Source organism: Dermacentor silvarum, chromosome 1, assembly GCF_013339745.2.
Source record: "Dermacentor silvarum isolate Dsil-2018 chromosome 1, BIME_Dsil_1.4, whole genome shotgun sequence".
Classification (NCBI taxonomy): domain Eukaryota; kingdom Metazoa; phylum Arthropoda; class Arachnida; order Ixodida; family Ixodidae; genus Dermacentor; species Dermacentor silvarum.
Genome location: NC_051154.1, coordinates 28,329,969 through 28,341,920, shown reverse-complemented (window position 1 = coordinate 28,341,920; position 11,952 = coordinate 28,329,969). Strand labels below are relative to the sequence as shown.

At 44.0% G+C, this 11,952-nt stretch overlaps 1 long non-coding RNA gene across 2 annotated transcripts in view; it reads right to left on the bottom strand.

Moving 5' to 3' along the window:
- Positions 1 to 906: 906 nt before the first annotated feature.
- LOC125944762 (uncharacterized) overlaps positions 907 to 11,952 on the bottom strand; it is an 86,134-nt gene continuing 75,088 nt past the window's right edge. For both annotated transcript variants that reach the window (XR_007466463.1, XR_007466462.1), the window contains one exon: positions 907 to 1,146. This is a non-coding gene — a long non-coding RNA (uncharacterized LOC125944762). The remainder of the gene's footprint in view (positions 1,147 to 11,952) is intronic.

The following is an 11,952-nucleotide window of genomic DNA, read 5'->3' as shown; positions in this document are numbered from 1 at the left end:
TGGTAAGCTAGACTAACTTGTATTTTATCCTGATGCAAGTGGAAATGAAGGCTCCCTGTTTGTTTGTTGTTTTTTGTTTTTTTGTGGTAGTGAAAGCGAATGAAGTGTCATAAAAATGTGCATAAGCAGATGCTAAAACTAAAATGCAAATGATTAAGCGAATATTGAATTACAAAAACATACTAATCATCAAGTTTTCCGGCAGATCTAACGCACTGAGTTTTAGGTGAAAGAGGAGTAAATTAGACCACTTATGCATGAAGCGTTTTTGTTGCAGTCAAAACTCAATATTCACGTTTTCTGTAATTCCTCTATTAAAAGGTCAAACGTGCATATTTTTGTGATTTCACTGTTTACAACAAGCATCAAGCTTAGTTTTAACCAGACTCTCTTTTTTAATATTTCTTTATCTACAACCAGGCGTGTAGCATAAGTTACTCTAAAGTAGCACGTATGAGCACATTTGGCATGACTCCACATCAACGCGAGCATATACAACGCATGGTGTGATAAAGACGCAAACGCATTTGCAAAACCAGCGTGACTTCGTTGCGATACCCTTATGCAGCCTAGTAAACGCGCAGACATTCACATCACAAACCATGCACGCGCTTTGTGAACAGAGACGTCTTTCTGGGACTCTAAGACACTCGTTTTTTTTTTCTGTGTGTCCAACGGGACTGACAAGGTCATTAGTCATGAAGTCCAAACAGCAAGATAATCTTCCCTAGAACCCGAGTCCTCTAAAGACTGGCGTGTTGTCGCAACTTCCTTATTGCTTGCATTTCTACAGCCATAAATCATCCGTGTTCTACAAACGGGCGGTTTCATAGCTTTCTTTCATGAATCCTTTGCTATAAGCGTTTCCGTGCATAGTATCTGTTATACTATACACAGATATCAGCAGTATTGCACCTGTGAGTTTTATTTCAGGAGTAGCGAAAATGCATACCTGCCAACTCCCAAATTTTTCATGAACTTTAGATATTTGGGATCGTTTTACTAACAAATGTTGCGTCAAGTTTTACGAAGCATACTGTTCGCAAAACAGTTTCGCTCGTCGCTCTCGGAATCTCTCGTTGGAAGTTTTCCTGTGGTGAAATGATGCAAGAGGGCGCTTGCTTCGAGCAAAGGGGTGCAGACAACCTGCAACAACAAAGTCGATAAAAAACATTATCATCATCATCATCATCATCATGATAATAATAAGAAGAATAACCAACCTGTTTTTAAGTACAGCTGTAGGACGAAGGCCTCTCCCAGTGATCTACTATTACCCCCGTATCGCGCTAGCCGACTTCAACTTGCGCATGCTAATTTCCTTATTTCATCACCCCCACTTAATTTTCTGTCGTCCTCAGCTGCGCTTCCGGCCCTTCCCATGGCACCTATTCGGTAACTCTAATGGTCCACCGGTTATCTGCCTCATGCATTGCATGGCCTGCGCAGCTCCATTTCCTTTTCTCTTCATTTCAACTAGACTGTCGGCTGTTCCCCGTTTGCTCTCTGATCCACACCGCTCTCTTCCTGTCTCTTAACGTTACGCCTAGCATTTTTCGTTCCATCGCTCTTTGCGCGGTCCTTAACTTGTTCTCCAGCTTCTTTGTTCATCTCCAATTTTCTGCCCCATATGTTAGCACCGGTAGAATGCAATGCTTGTATATACACTTTTCTTTCAACTACAGTGGTAAGCTCCGACAGTGCTAAACTGAAAGACTTACTGTGATATAAAAAGCAATGCCTGGCGTGTCACTACCGATCGGCTGTCCAACTTTGCTGCTGATGCTTGTGTGCTACGTCTAAAGCTAAACCATCCTTAATAAGGCACGTACGGATTGCACAGGAGTGTACTCAATTACGGCTATTATACGAATACATGCCCCCCCCCCCCCCCCCCCCCCCCCACCCGCCACTTCGGTCCCCGGAGGATTTTTACAAATTTTAATGTTGGCAGGTTTTCAGGTATGAAAATGTCAATTTCATTTGAAAATAAATATACCGCAGAATTGAATGGACTTCGTAAGGCACCGAAGTACACAGTAAAACGCACCATTAAAGGTGCTGGTTTGACCCATGGCTAACACCCTTACCCTTAAGGCTGGTGAACAAGATATTATTGCACACTACAGGGAGCTCAAGCTACACTTGCTGCGAGAGTCGTAGTAATTGAACACTGTTTACCGCAGCGAAATATCTGACACGGTTTGAGAGCGATGGCTATTAAAGTTTGTTTGATGCAGTTTTCGTGTCGTATTTCGCAGCTATCATCATATTTACTTACCGCAAAAAGTCGCCAATAGGGAAAGCCTCCTTGCCCCCCCGTCAACGATTCAGCCTTACAACTTTAGGATGATGGGACAAAAAGCACCCTTAAAGGTGCAAAAATTGTTGCTGTTAATGTCGGTCTAAATTTGCACTGTATGTATTTCTTTTTATTATTTTTTTCTGATCGATGAGAAAAGCTGCAGCGATATGGCACTGCTCGACAGCACCGAGTAATGCGAACGCATCGCTCACTGCGCTGGCTAAGGACCTTCGTCACTAGTTTGTGTGTTTTGGGACGAGAAAGGATGCGAAAGAAGAACTAAGAGGTAAAAGGTTTTTTCAAAGGGTTTTTTTTTTTTCTAATTTCTCGTTCACACAAACGATGCGCATAGAAGAGAAGAAAAAAACAGTGTCAAGCATCAAGTTTCACGCGAACGACAGACGCGATGCTCAGACCAGAAAAGGACAGGGAGATAAGAAAAACAGTGCCACACCAACGTTCGGCACGCCTAGAGTCCAAAAAACCGCAAACGTCGTCTCACTGTTTCGATGGACGTGACACCTCGCTTGTCGTTGCGTGGTACGGTCGACGAGGCGAGCCGAGGAACAGGTGGCACGGCTCCTGCGGCTGAGACCGTCTCCGGCACATGGCTTTGCTACCGTATGCGTCGCAACTCACGAGGACCGCGATCCAGGGACGACCCACGTGGACAGCGCCTCGGTAGGCCTCGACCAAGATACAGCCCTCAGCAACTGCCTCCTGGCAGGCGCCGCTTAAATCTCCCAAATCCCCTCAGTCCCCTAATCGCGGCGTACAAGCAAAAAAGTTATAAAAAGGACTATTTTGTCCTTTCCCCACAATCACCCATTCACAAAAACTTTGCTCAGCGGAATAGGGGACTAATTAACTGAGTCTGTGTCTACACGCGCGCTGAGGTGAAAGCATGAGGTGAATGCTCGCTGAACAAGCCCTTCAGAACTGAGCACAGTGTACGTGTCTGTTTTTCAAAGGTAAATCGTTACTTTCATCCACTGATATTCACTTTGAGCTTTGAGGGTTTCATAATAACTGCCAATCATCTATAGAGCCGCTTGCCTGTGTTTCGCATTCAACAGATTTGCTTTGGAGGCTTTCCGAGAACCTCAACTGTGTGTTATTTTGCTGCTCCATTCCATATCTCGTTGCGTCAATCAGACGACCCAGAATATTTGCAATATACGCAAGCCTGCGCTCAAGAAGTGCGCCACAATCTCTCGGCGTGTGGCTACCCGAGGTCGTTTGTGAACTCGGTGGAACGCCATCTGTCTCAGCCCCCAAGGCCTGACTGTGTGCACCCAAGAAAACGCGCCCCCATACCCTTTGTGCCCGGTGTGAGCGCGAGCTTAGCCCGCGTCCTACGTGGCTATGACGTCCAGGTAACTCACGTGCCATCCCAAAAATTACGCCATCGGCTGGTAAACGTGAAGGACAAGCTTCCGAAGACAAAGTATCCTGGCATCGTCTACGGGATTCCATGTGACGACTGCGACTGCGTATATATCGGCGAGACAGGCAATTTCGAACAGCGGTTGAAGCAGCATGTCAACGATGTCAAAAAGAAAAAAAAAAAAAGTCGCATCAAACGCCTTGGCAGAACATGCAGGTGACTTGGGCCACAGGATTGATTGGGATAACGCCAAGATATTAGAAAAAGAAAGAAATTTGACTTCGAGACACCACTTGGAATCCCTCCTAATCCAAATGACAGATAACACCCTCAACCGGAATGACGGAACCCCCCCCCCCCCCCCCCATCTACACGCGCTGCTTACGTCATATTTGAAAACCATATAAACTTTGTATCACACGTCCTTGATTTCATTGTGAACAAGGCTCCCGTTAGAGGAGCCGAAACGTCTTTTCTTGTATTTTTATTGGTCGGTGTCCCTCTTTTTACCCTTCTTGATGATACCGCCCGACCCGACGGACTCCCGTCAAAACCTCGACTTCACGCAAGCCTTATTTTATGTTTGGTAATAATTAATTGGGGAGGCAAATCCAATTTCTTTTTTTTTTCACTTGATGTTTCTGGTGCAATAATCAGTGCTGTTGATAGTGTGCTTCATTTGCCTGAAGTTCCTGCAGGTTTGTTAATACGCAACTGAGAAACTTTCTTGCGAAAAACAGAAGAACGCCGTTATGGAATCTTTGGGTATAGTAAATGCACACTTATAGCAAATCAAAGCACCGGTTTCGATAAAAAATTCTATACCTTCTATAGGAGAAAAGAGCTGATAGTAAACAACCCACAACAATATTCATTACAGTAAACGTACGACCCTTGCGCGTCAGCTACCAACGCACCTCAAAATATGAAGAGTTCAAGCTTATGTAAAGTTGGCGTCTCTAGCTTCTAGCTAAGTTTAAGTTTCCACAAAATATTCCGCAGCCTTCTGTCGGAACACCTGGGGCCGAATTCACATAGCTTGTGTGCCTAAGTGCTCTTTGCCATTGAATTCAATTCAATTTAATTAGCATTCATTGGAATTACAAAGAATGCTCAGAACCTCGTATGGCCGGTCGCCTTCGCTAATAGCATGTCCAGCCTCAGGATTGGCTGAAATTTTTTCTTATGAACAATTCTATAGCGTAAGAGGTTCTTGTGAATACGGGCCTCGCTTGGCCTTGCTACGTTGATGAGTTAGGCTGTTTCAGTCGTTAATAGTGCGCTGACGCCAATTGCAATGGCTTGAAAACTAACAGTGCGGTTCTCCAAAGCCGAGCTGTTCATCACGCAGAATTCGTGCGCGTTGTGCTTTGCGCAACGCTAATGGGGTGAGCGGGCCTCAGTACATTTAGTCGATCGGCCCTAGAAGCAAAGTTCTTTGACGTTAGGACGCCTTTAGTGCGTCTGATTGACATTTCTGATTCGGATGCCTCTTGAAACCTATTGGCAGACTGATAGCCGTTTCGTTCAGCGTCAATGCCCTTTTTGTTGGTTGATACAAGGTTTCGCAGAAACCTGCATATAGCAAAGCTGCATGGGATAAACATTTTGCTCCGTCACGACTTGTTAACGTAATGAGCTGATATTGTACAACAGAGTGCACGGGAGGTATAATGTGCGAGCAAAAAGAGAAGGAAAATATTCTAGACTGCAAATGCTCTTATGCCATCCTACTCAATTCTCAAATCGAGCAAGACAGAACGTGTAACGAATTTAATCATTCTAACAAGCAAACCTGGCGATAAGCAGATGAACTCCGGCGAAAGAATCGCAAAAGCAATATCAAATAGGCGGCGTGTCTCCTTTCAGGCTAGCCCGAAACAAGTGACGCATTTGATTAGAACTAACGAATAGAAAAGAGAGATAGAGCCTAAAGAAAACCGGGCTGGTGTAATATAGCGATTTCATTAAAATGCTATTGCTTTGCGCACTTCGAGTTCGAGTAGCGCTCCGCCCACGTTATCACCGGGATCGGCCGGTCGTGAATGGTGGACGATAACAAATGATATAATCGAGCAAAAAATTCTTAAATTGTACTGATTATAGTACACTTGAATATACAAGTTCGAGTAGAACTAATCTACGATGACTATCCAAGTGTGCGAATAGAATTTTTTAAGACAAAAATTATTTTTGCGAAATTTTAAAGAATTTTTTTTTCATTAAAGAGCGCCGTGAACTAGGTAAGGACCACATTTTTAAACTGCACTACATTCGGGATCGGCGCACATTTTTAGACTATACTACCTATGGAACCGGCCCACACATTTAGACTGCACAATTTTCGGGATCGGCCCACGAAAACGGCTAGATAGATAGCCGGAGAGAAAACTGGTCTAACAATGCCAAGAAAGCTTTTCGCGTTTAAATTCGCTCGGCCACGAAACGGCATTTGTATGTTCTGAAAGGCTGCTGAATTTTGTTTAAAGCATGCAAGATGAATGACAAAAATCTAGACTTAAACAGCCATTATAGGATATCGTACTAATGGCGAATTCCGCTCGTCGCTCTGGAATAGCTGCTGAATCCTCTTGCAAACGCTATATAGCATGAAGCTCGAAGTTCGCAGAATCCGAATCGACCAGAGAAAAACACATCGCTGCCCGAAGGATCACTGTGGAAGTTGTCATGCTCGGCCAGCATAAGTGAAAGGGTGTTCTAGAGAACTGAGGTTTAAATCCGTGTCTCGACAAGCAAGAGAGAGAGAGAGAGAGAGCAATTTGGCGCGTAGCGAATTGATCCATAACACATCCGCAGAAAACCAGTAGTTGGACGCGAATCTCACCGCTTCAGATAGACAGGCGGGAAACAAAATAATCCCGCCACGGGGACAAAAAGGAAAACAAAAAGGGGGAAAAAAAAGAACGCAAATAGAACCTGCTCCACAACAACCAATGGAACATACCTTAGCGCAGGAACTGGTGGGAGTAGCCTTTGAGGTGCTTTTCTTGCTTTCGACGCCAGTTGCGGATAGAAATGTGTGGGCCACTCTCGATTACCTGGAAATTTCATTGACGGAAAGCACTCATCAAAGGGGGATTATGAAACAAAAAAAAATCACTTTTAGTACTCAGAAAGGAGGAAATAAATCTAATCCACCTTATACCCACTCAACTTAGAAAAGGGAAATAGAAAAAGGAAACTACGATGAGGTCGGACAATCTTACTAACGCTCCCTTAAAAAACAAAGAAAGAAAGAAGCCCATATCCGTTTATGATAACCGTAGGTACCTTAGGCTGTGCATTTGCAGATTTCATTGGTATATAACCCGATTTTGTCATTATTATTATTATTATTATTATTATTATTATTATTATTATTATTATTATTATTATTATTATTATTATTATTATTATTATTATTATTATTACCCTTGCGTAGAAAGCTCTTGAGCAATTGTCCTGCTTGCATTTCATCATGGTAAGGTAGATTTGAGCCCCAGGTAAATCTAATAACATGAGTAGTTGAAATGAACAAGGATTTCTTTCCCGTTTATTATATTTCTTATTTTCTTCAATATTTTTCATTTCGTACTTCTGTTTTTCCACTTCAATAACAGCGTAATGATCGAAACAACGACCTCAAATTGTAAAGTCCGGCTGCAGTTGAATTCATTCATGAACTGTGCGATCCTGACACGTGATAATTTGCACATATTTCTTCTCAATACATTAATTGTCGCTCAGTACATTCACTGCTTCGAACTACTCATTTTGTTCATCACCACGAAATAGTAAGTACGCACACACGGGCGTCTGGTCACGTGATGCAAAGCACGAACGAGCAATGAAGCGAACATGCTAATGTGTATGCAGTGCACACACACACAAAAAGCAGCATTCACTGTTGATACTGCAACGGCCAAACGCTACAGTTTGGTTAGGTAAGTGAAGTATTCGCAATGCACACAGACTGTCGCGCCACGTAGTGGCCAGCGAGAGAAATATTTCAAAGAGTATCCGCACGGTGTTACCGTTTGACTCGGTATGCGCGGACGCGTACCTGTTTTGTTAACAGCTTCTATTTACGCCATAGAAAAAAAATATTAAAAGCAACAGGATGTGTTGCGTGCCTCAGTGCACCAACCTAGCGGCGAAGGATGAGATAAGGTTGATTCTTTTCCGCTGGACGCGTGTCTTAAAAAGGAGTGGGCGGTGAAGCTCCGGATCGGCAAGCCTGAGGCGGCGCCAGTGAAGATTTGCAGCGCACGTTTTGTCGCCGTAGTTTGCGCTGAAAACCTCTCCATGTCCCCCCCCCCCCCTCCCACACACACACAAATCTTTGCTTTTGACTCAGTGGCAGGCAAAACGGCAGCAAACAATAAATTTGGGCGGCACGCTGTGAAGCGCGTCCTCGACCTCGCCAATCTCGTCGCATCGGAGGGTAACTACATTCGCAGCTACGCGCCGATCGCTGGGTCTCTGGCATATTTGCTTGCACTGACCCTTTTCGATTAAAACCGAATTTGAAAACAAGATCGGCGTACTTTTTCTGACTTCAGACGATAACGCTGCACTCTATAGCCTAAGCGTTCGTTCTAGATTCGCTTCGCGTCGCGTACATCTGTAAGGTCAAGTTCATCATTCGCCGTAAAATAACAAGCACGCACGTATACTTCTGGTTCTGCACGCTAGTCATCTATATTTACGCGGGGCCGTGAATTATCACATTCAAGGCTCGTTTATACTTACGGGGCGCGCACTGCGGCTGCAACACACAACAAATAGCTTGGGCGTGGGACGTCCCTCGAACGTGGGACATCTGCACACACTGTCCTTGAATTGTAACAGCGTGAGCACTGCATGTCTTGGCGCCGCAACAAATTAGATGGCCAGCGTTGAAAATTTCTTCACCTCCGATTAGACACCGGATCCGTTTTTCGTTCGATTCAAGGTGCCCCATAATCTCTCCTGGAGATGGCTGTTTTGTAAATGGCAGCGGCATTTCCCTAGCCGATGAGAATAAACTCTAAAAAATAATACACTCGGTGTGTTAGGAGAAGGATTACATGAAGCCCGGCGTACTACGACGCGGACGCGCAGTCGAGAATTCTGATACTCTCTCTGTCCGCCATCATGGATCACCTAGGGCGCCACCTATACTCCGTGTGCATTGCTAATGGAGCACCCTCAAAGGGCGCATCAGATTATTTTCTTGCAGCCCTATCTCAAGTTTTATAAAATGCACGCATACGAAAAGTTTATCTTTATTTGTCAGCGCTTTTGTTTAATGTGAAGTTTAGATAGCTTGACCACAATATAGGTGTATCTTTAAGAATGAACCGTACTGTGATATTGTTTTATTACATTGAAGTAGATTAAATCTCGCGTTTATGTGTTCCCTTCTTATTCTGCATAAATGTGAGTAATAATGTGTTTTCCAATTATTATTTCTCACCAGTTATCCCGCAATGATGAGCATGACCAATTTTGACCACAAGATCACATTCGATTGTTTTTATGCAGAACACTTTGTCTCGCGTATGTTAGCGCATTTAAAAAAAATACAAAGTACTGTCGGGAGTCATATTATTCTCTAAGGTGGCTGATTATTTAAAACACATTCTGAAAAAAAATATCTATCTTAGGGTATACGTTCTGTTTAAAAAAGCTGCGCAGCTTGTTCTAAAAAGCCTGATAAAGATGTTTCCATGTTTCATTCGTTTATTTTTGCGGCCTGCAAAATGCCATTAGGTGCTTGCGTGTGCGGATTACAGCGCTCTCAAACGTGGTTTTAAGGAACGAAGGCCGCATAAACCATTAGCCAGGAAGCTACGTTGGGAAATTTCTTCCAAAGATGGAAAGCCATTAGAACCACGACAGATAAGCGGTCAACGAAAGCCGGTTGAAACTGTCTCTTCACCTTCGTTTTCGGCATATGTCGGTGAAAACACATTTGGACGCGTCTGGGAAACCCAGACGGTATTTTTCTTTTATTCAGCAGGCACCATTTTGATACACCGAAATTTGATTGATTGATTGATTGATATTGATAAATTGAACTAGGTTTAACGTTCCAAAGCAACACTGGAACTGTAAGGGACGCCGTAATATGGGTCGGCTTTAATTTTGACCAACTGGGATTCTTTAAGAAGCTTCCAAAGGTGTATATTGCACCATTTAAATGCGAACGGCATCGCCAGGACTCAAACTGGTGACCTCGTGATCAGCAACGGAACACCGTGTAGCGAAGATGGGCAGGCTGCATTCAGAGTAGAAAAAGAAAGAAAGAAAGAAAGAAAGAAAGAAAGAAAGAAAGAAGAAAGAAAGAAATAAAGAAAGAAAGAAAGAAAGAAAGAAAGAAAGAAAGAAAGAAAGAAAGAAAGAACTGAGTAAAGGCAACCTCATGGCAATGACTGCATCGGGAGATTCTGAGTAAGCTTTACAACTTCATAATGTGTAACCTCCATAGGCCCTGAAATTAATATTGAAAATTCGCGTTACTGCTCTTAACTAATTAAGTAACGAGGCAAACTCCGAAAAATATTCTGGTTTGATGGAGACGATTCCGAAAAATATGCCATTGGCCGCGTCCGCGTGCAAACTACTATGTTTTCTCTTTTATTTACCTTGATTCACGTCACATTGTACATAAGGCAGTGATATCTCTGACTTCTTGCCTATCTTAGTACCTATCCACTGCGAAATCGTTCATGCACATAACTCAGGTACACGTCAAAGAAGCGTAGGGGGTCAAAATTAATCTCAAACCTCCCACCAAGGCGCTCCTCATAGCTCACACTGTAGCTCGTACATGTAAAAAGCCGTCAAGTGAATTGTCCAAATGCTATACCAAGTCTTAGTAGCCACCACTAAAAGCATATAAAAAAGAAAAAAAGGAGAAACAGCCGCGAGCTATTGTTTGTACTTTAGTGAATTATTCATTACAGGGGAAAAGCCTATCAAGTTCAAAACATGACAGACATTTAAGCAGTTAAAAAATAGGTATGCGAAGAAGTTGGCGAAAATTAATACACATCAGTAACTAACGAATGCGGTGAGAGTTTCGTTGGACTAGTGCCTCGCTGAATGAGCAAGTACCTTACTGCGTGTGATGTAAAGAACGGAAAATAAAATTATTTCGTACGGTTATTCCAAGTCGGCAAACAGGTGCATGTGCTGAGCAGGAGCAACGTTATTAGATTATCGCACAACTACATTTTAGTAACGTCCGGGCGCTACTAGAAGGGTCACTTGTCAGTCTGGCGGACCTAAAATTTGAATGTGAACTCCACCGGGCGTTCTGATGCGATGAATGTATTCAGTTATACAACCAGGCCCATTGAGCAAGACAGAATAAGAGCAAAATACAAGCTACGTACAGCATCCAGACCTCCACAGTGATATGTTAGCAAATATTCAACATCTCGTGGCAATCTCCACTGCCATCGACCGAGGAAGCAGAGCGTGAGCCGGATTTATAAAGACATTCTTATGCAATCTTTGTTCGCAAGAAGAGGCACCGCCCAGTCGTCGATAACGGACAAGACGACAGCGAAAACGCCGCCAGTGACTAACAGTTCTTATGAAACAAAAGGTATATTTGTGAATACGGCACGTTCACCCTAACTCATAATATTTGTATGCTACTTTAGCAACTATTAATGTACGCCTAACATCGCATCAGCCTAGCAAGCAAAGATTGTAACGAAGCGGTGCAGTGAAAATGAGGACAATATATAAATTTACCTGACATGTTGTCGCTCGATCAGGTAGTAGAGTTACGCGCTTTATTTGCTATAAGACGAATGATTCCCCTGTCATGCCTGGCGGTACCTCGGGACAAAGAATGCTTCGCCGGCAGACATGCAGCTGGGAAGTGCTGTTCACGCTTCGTCGTTTTCTCAAGGCCAAGGAGCTGGCGACTAATTCAGCGTCACCTGGGGCGAGTGAACGAGCAATTAGGTCTCGTGTATCTCCGGCTGTTCGACCGCCCAGAGCTGATGGGCGAGACGAGTTCTGGGATCCCAGGCTGCAATGAGTCATCGGCCTCGTGCGGCGCTCAAGCAGGCAGGCAGGCAAAGAAATTTATTATTATCCGGAGGCGGCGCTCGACCCCCGTTAGGGGGTGACACCGGTGGGCTACTCCCACGACGGGACGGGGAGGTTAAACTCCACGGCCACGTCGCGGGCCCTCTGGATGGCCCTAAGCTGGTCGCTTTTGTCTTGGCTAGTGAGAAGAAAGTTCCAGTCCGCCTCC